Source organism: Tachypleus tridentatus, chromosome 1 (genome assembly GCF_004210375.1).
Source record: "Tachypleus tridentatus isolate NWPU-2018 chromosome 1, ASM421037v1, whole genome shotgun sequence".
Lineage (NCBI taxonomy): Eukaryota > Metazoa > Arthropoda > Merostomata > Xiphosura > Limulidae > Tachypleus > Tachypleus tridentatus.
The window spans coordinates 48,822,882-48,829,446 of NC_134825.1; the positions used below are offsets into that span (position 1 = coordinate 48,822,882).

The 6,565-nt window shown below is 38.0% G+C and overlaps 1 non-coding gene across 1 annotated transcript; it reads left to right on the forward strand.

The window, feature by feature from the left end:
* On the forward strand, nt 1-72 carry TRNAG-UCC (transfer RNA glycine (anticodon UCC)). Its single transcript has one exon. It is a non-coding gene; the product is annotated as a tRNA-Gly (tRNA).
* The last annotated feature ends 6,493 nt before the right edge of the window (nt 73-6,565 follow it).

Genomic DNA, 6,565 nt, shown 5'->3' on the forward strand with positions numbered 1-6,565 from the left:
GCGACGGTGGTATAGTGGTTAGCATAGCTGCCTTCCAAGCAGTTGACCCGGGTTCGATTCCCGGCCGTCGCAATATAATCTTCTTTTGGGCCTGGCATGGCCTTGCGCGTTAAGGCGTGCGCTTCGTAATCTGAGGGTCGCGGGTTCGCGCCCGAGTTGCGCCAAACATGCTCGCCCTCCCAGCCGTGGGGGCGTTATAATGTGCGGTCAATCCCACTATTCGTTGGTAAAAGAGTAGCTCAAGAGTTGGCGGTGGGTGGTGATGACTATCTGCCTTCCCTCTAGTCTTACACATCTAAATTAGGGACGGCTAGCACAGATAGCCCTCGAGTAGCTTTGTGCGAAATTCCAAAAACGACAACAAACAACCTTCCTTCATATTTGTTTCAGCATCTGCATTTATACATTGTACACGAGGGCGAGAGTAACCCGCACTAACTCAGGCCCTAACAGAACAATGTCCATGCACGATCTTTCTCTTTATAGTTCCATAATTATTTGCACTTTCACTAGATATGTATTAACTATAAAATATTTACATAAATCCTTTTCAATGTATATCAATTAACCTATAAACTAATATGGAGTCTAGTTTATAGGCGGCCTTTTTCTTTTATTTTGAAAATATATATTTACTGGGGAAAGGTGTTTAGGACTATCTTCATCAGGTATGAAGTACCTGTCTAGTTTAGCCTAGCATGGCCAGGTGGGTTTAGGCGTTCGACTCGTAATCTGAGGATCGCGGGTTCGAATCTCCGTCGCACCAAACATGCTCGCCTTTTCAGCCGTAGAGGTGTTATAAGGTTACGGTCAATCCCATCATTCGTTGGTAAAAGAGTAGCCCAAACGTTGGCGGTGGGTGGTGATGACTAGCTGCCTTCCGTCTAGACTTACACTGCTAAATTAAGGACGGCTAGTGCAGATAGCCCTCGTATAGCTTTGCGCGAAATTAAAAAAACAAACAAACAAAAAGCAAATCCCTGGAGTGCCTGAGCTGTACGATGAAGTGAGGTGTTGGATAGGGTTCCTTCCTGTGTAAAAGATGTAAAACCAAAAACCAACATATATGATTACAGCTTTAAATATTACATAAGTAATAAGGAGACTGGTGGGTACGCCATTTGTGTGATGTTTCAGCCATTGTTGGGAATTGTAAAGTTATTGTGTTTCGTGTTTTAGCATTATGGTAGTATTTTTCAGCTAACTTTCACATTCTCTCACTAACTTTAGGTATTATATTGAGGGACTCTTAAGTAGCATGATGAGGTATACCTTGGTAACCGGTATGTTATGCAAACTGCCTGGTATTGTATATTCTCCAACTGTTTCCTGAGGTGACTGGACATGGTGCAAGTGACCATGCATCCATATTCCATGAGTGGTCTGATAAACGCTTCATAAATGGTTATGATGGTGTCTGGGGAGCATCCTTTATAGGTGCCGCCGATCCGTCAGAGGAAGGTTACGCGTTGTTTCGCTGATTTAGAAATTAAGTTGAAGTGGTTTGTCCAGTTTAGTGTCTTTTGAAAGTGACTCCGAGGAATTTAGTCGATTAAGTAAATTTATTAGTGCCTAATAGATTAAGTTTGATCTGTGTAATCTTTTTTTCCCTTTTAAAGCCTCTGTGAAATATACTTGCTTTGTTTTGTTAGAGTTAAGGGCTACACGCCACCTATTGTACCATGTTATTATGTAGACAGCGAAGTTTGAACTTTACTAGCCGCGATTTGGGGATCACTCAAAGAAATGGGACTACCGCGGGGAATTATTCGCTGGCTATAAAACTTTCTGGAAAATACAAAACGTAGAGTCAATGTTGAAGGGACCTTCTCAGAGTGTTTTACTCCAGAAGCTGGTGTCTCTCAAGGAGGGGTGGTTAGCCCTACCCTATTTATTATGTACGTGAATAATAAATATTCCTCTAAAAGATCCAAATAATGGATACTCCTCACAGTTCGCTGACGATGTGGTAGTCTGGAAAAGTGCACCAACACCAGCAATATCAGCCACAAACATACAACAAGTGAATACTGTCAAAATTATAGAATCAGAATAAATAGAACAAGTGGTATTTACAAAGCTAACTAAACACAAAAAAAAGCACAACAGCTGATCTATTTGAATGTAACACTTCTTTAGACTGCTACATATGCAACTAACATTTGACTAACACGGGTAAACCACACAAATAATATTAAAACAAAAATTTGACGAAGAACAAACTATGTTAGGAGTCTAACTGATAAAAATAGTGGAGCAACGGCAGATAACATCATAACAATATATAAACCATACATTAGACCCGTCACTGACTATGCAGCCCCTGCATGGATAAATGTAAGCAAAAAACTATTGCAAGCAAAACTACAAACAATACGAAATACACTATTTACAGAAGCTTATAAACTACCCTGAACTACACCATCAGCATTCGTGTATAAATACGCACACATAGAAACAATAGCAGAGAGGCTCCTACATGGTACAATAAATTATTTTGACAAAAACTGAAGAAAAATGAACTAGTATACGAACTAGACAGGTTGTTTTTATTTTTTTGAATTTCGTGCAAAGCTATACGAGGACTATCTGCGTTGGCATCCCCTAATTTAGTAGTGTAACACTATAGGGAAGGCAGCTAGTCATCACCGCCCACTACAAGAAATAATTGGAGCCCGAGGAGTGAAAGTGGGTTTTCTCGTTTCCACCACATCAAATCTTGGCATTAGATCTACGGATCTCTCGCCGCACTGAAGTCCCACATCGATCGTTGTTTCTTGTGATATTCACACATCGGGTCTGTAGTCAGTTTTTCTGTGGATGCTTGCTTGCTAACGCTCTGTCAAACGAACTTCAAGAATTTTTTTAAAAAATTATTACTATTATTACTTTTCGGGTTGTATGGCCAAAACACCCAACTCATGAGTGGGGTAAAGAAAAAGAAATTTTCTGAGCACCCCCCAGTTATCTCTGTTTCTAAGCAATATGGCCAAAGATATTCAAACCAGAATACGTGCCAGTCTTTCGTTTTGTTTGTTTAAGATGTGACCCATTAGACTGATGTAAGTTTGTAGCAATTGGGCGGCATTGCTTTGAATTTATTCAAATTATACTATTCTTGTATCAGCATCACGTTCGACTCGTAATCCGAGGATCGCGGGTTCGAATCCCGGTCGCACCAAACATGTTCACCCTTTCAGCCGTGGGGATGTTATAATGTGACGATCAATCCAACTATTCGTTGGTAAAAGAGTAACCCAAGAGTTGGCGGTGATGACTAGCTGCCTTCCATCTAGTCTTACACTGCTAAATTAGGGACGGCTAGTGCATATAGCCCTCGAGTAGCTTTGCGCGAAATTCCAAAAAAACAACAAACAAACAAAACAAGTATCAGCATCAATTAGAAGTAAAATGTTTCTGACAGAATTGTCGGAAGTTTGAGTTAAAATAATCAATATGATTTTAGTTCTTTAAATAGAACTCTGCTTTAGTAGTTTTTACCAACTTTCTTGCCTAATGAGTCCATATTATATTTCTAGCAGTTTAAAGCGTGTAGCACGTGAGTAGTAGGCATTGTATGTTATTGGGGTTGTGGCCAGGCAATAATCAAGCACATGTTCCATTCAACAAATGACTTAACGACAAATGTTTTTTCACGATTTGTTTAAAATACTCCCACATAAAAGATTTTAATCATAACTTTTTAAATTATAAGGTTTGAAACATTATTAATCCAAACTTTGTCTTATAAGAATCTAAGTTGGCTAACCATTTTCAATCCTATGTTTATTTGTATAATTCCAAATTCTTATCCTTCTGGATATCTTGTTTTTCATAATAACAGTCTACAACGTTTTATTTAATAATCATAATTATATTTATGCCATAATACTTGTTTTTCAAGGAACAGAAATTTCGATGACAGGTGAGAAAATCCCAAAAATTCTAGAAATTGAGGTGGTGGAGGAAGATATTTGGCCTGCAGAGCCTTGTAACACAATAATCCTGTTGAATATCATTGATGATCCCTCCCTGTAGACTTATGACATTCTATAATTCTGATAGTCCAATACCACTATCACCTTGTCCTCAGTTCTCTCTGTTTACAGAAATTGGCCAGAGAAATTTCCACCACCATTCCTGAGCTACGTCTTCCTTGTTTTTTCTGCTGACTTCACCAGCTGCTCCTTCAACCATGTGTCATTACAGAAAAGAAGTGAAGGCTAGAACACCCAATCAAGTGCCCCTAGAAGATGTTATTAGGTTAGAAATAATTGAAATGACATCTACAGATAGCTTTGCAGAACCACTACATTTTCAGCCCAGGAAAATGTTCTCAAAACGTAAGCATCATCATAACACCCCAAAGAAGCATAGAACAGTACAATATCTATCAAAAACAGATTACACTTGAAGCATCCATCTTGACCTTTGCACGATCAGTACCATAATTCAAGGAACCACTAAGCTCTTCTTACCCTATTTGTTCACAAAACTGGGTCATTCAATTTGGGGATCACACGTATCTTTTCATAGAAAGAATTGCTAGAACTAACACATATTACAAAAGTACCAAAATAAACTTGCCCTTTAAGTTTTACTGTAAATTGTTTCACTGTTTGATATAGTGTCCAACTTTCCTTTGCTTCAGACTCAGGCACAGTTAAGATATTTTAGACTTACTCTGTAAAATATTTTCTTCTGGTGAAAAAATCAACCTTTGCCTTTCTGAACTCCTATGTTATTGACTTGAAGATTCACACTTGAATAAATGGCCTTTTTCACGAGCAAAGAATTTGTGACTAAAAAGAGTTTGAAAATGAGGAACAAAAGCTGTAAAAAGTGTAGTAATAGTTCTCTCACTTAGAATTAAACTTTGCCAGTGTTGTGAAGGCGTGCAACTTATTTTGTTTTGCTAACACTTATCTGGGAAGAATTGCCAAAATTAAAGCACCAAGAAGATTAAACAGGTTATTACCCTGAGGGAGTTTAACTTCATTGTAGAAAAGAAACAATTTAGAAATGTCCTGGTAACTGAGAATTGTGACCTGGCAGGCCTGAAACTAAATGCGGCAGTCTCTACAGGACTCTCTGGCATTCACTGATCATATTGGATCAACACTAGCTCTGATCAGTTATTAATAATCAGCCATTAGAGATTGGTGTTGGTGAATGACATCTACCAGCCTAGGTAATTTTTTAATCAAGTAAGTTTGTTTTGAATTTTGTATAAAGCTACCTGAGAGTTAATTTAGCAGTGAAAGGCTAGAGGGAAGGAAGCTAGTCATCAACCCCATCATCAACTCTTTCACCAACAAATAGTAAGATTAAGCTTCACATTATATGGCTCCCTTGGCTGAAAGGGCGAGCACGTTTGGTGGGACGGGGATTTGAACCCGTGACCCTCAGATTACGAGTTGATCATTCTTAACCCCCTTGTATTTCTATGTGTTAAGACGTGTATAAAACATACACTTTTGCAAATTTGGCTCAAAGTTTCACTTCTCTACACTTGAATCCCAACATTAAATAATTAAACGTGGCCATGGCATTACAACTGCCTACCTTATTAATTTTCATTTTGTCCCATGCTTTTATTGGGGTACTCTTAATATTTAACTTGGCCTTAAAGCAGCAAAATATTTTCTTGATCTCTGCTGGAGACATGGCTCTGTCAAACCAATCTTCCTCTTGATTGTAGAGGTCCTAAGCTTTAGAGCATTTGACAGCCATTTGTAAGTAATGCTGCTTGTAGATGGAGCTCTGCTTGACAAAGACCAATTATCACCCTAAATGGTTTCAGCAGAGCTCCACCATCAGCTCTCTTTTTCTAGGTCTGTTCATGGGATCTCTTCACCAGTGATGGCAGAGGCACATTACATCATTTTTATGTTGTGAGAGGTGATTACTCCTCTGATGAATTCACTTGTATCTGGTTAACCACATACTCTTGGCATGGTGGTACTGATGGTATAAGCTGATAAGCTTGTGCTGTTGGTATCATTGAACCTAATACACAGGTAATGTGAGGAAACATTATTACATGGCCTCAAATAATAAGTACGTACAATTTATTTAAATAACTTCCTAAATAAAAATCATAAAGCACTTAAAGGTAGTAAATTGTTATATTTGCATACCATGATAAGTTCTCATGGGTAAGTGAAGACAATGTGTTATGAAGGATGAATAAGTCTTCCATTCTTAGAAAATAATTTTTCTCACTTGGTTATGCATGTACCAAGAGTTTCATTGGTCCTGTATTCAGTTCGAAACTATCACTTCACGAGATATTAAATCATTCAAGAAACAGAATGGGGCTTTTCTCAGTTATGGTTTCAAATGTCAAATAACTGTGAAGAATAGTTATAATATTTGTTATTAACATTCACATTAGGCTTTTTTACATTCTTAATTTATCTGCTACAATTTACAAACAAATTTTTTTATATGTAGTTCAGTACAAAGCTACGCTATGGGTTATGTGTTTTCTGCCCACCACAGGTATTAAAACCAGGCTTTTAGTATTGTATATCAGCAGAGTTACAAACTAGAGTTGCATAAG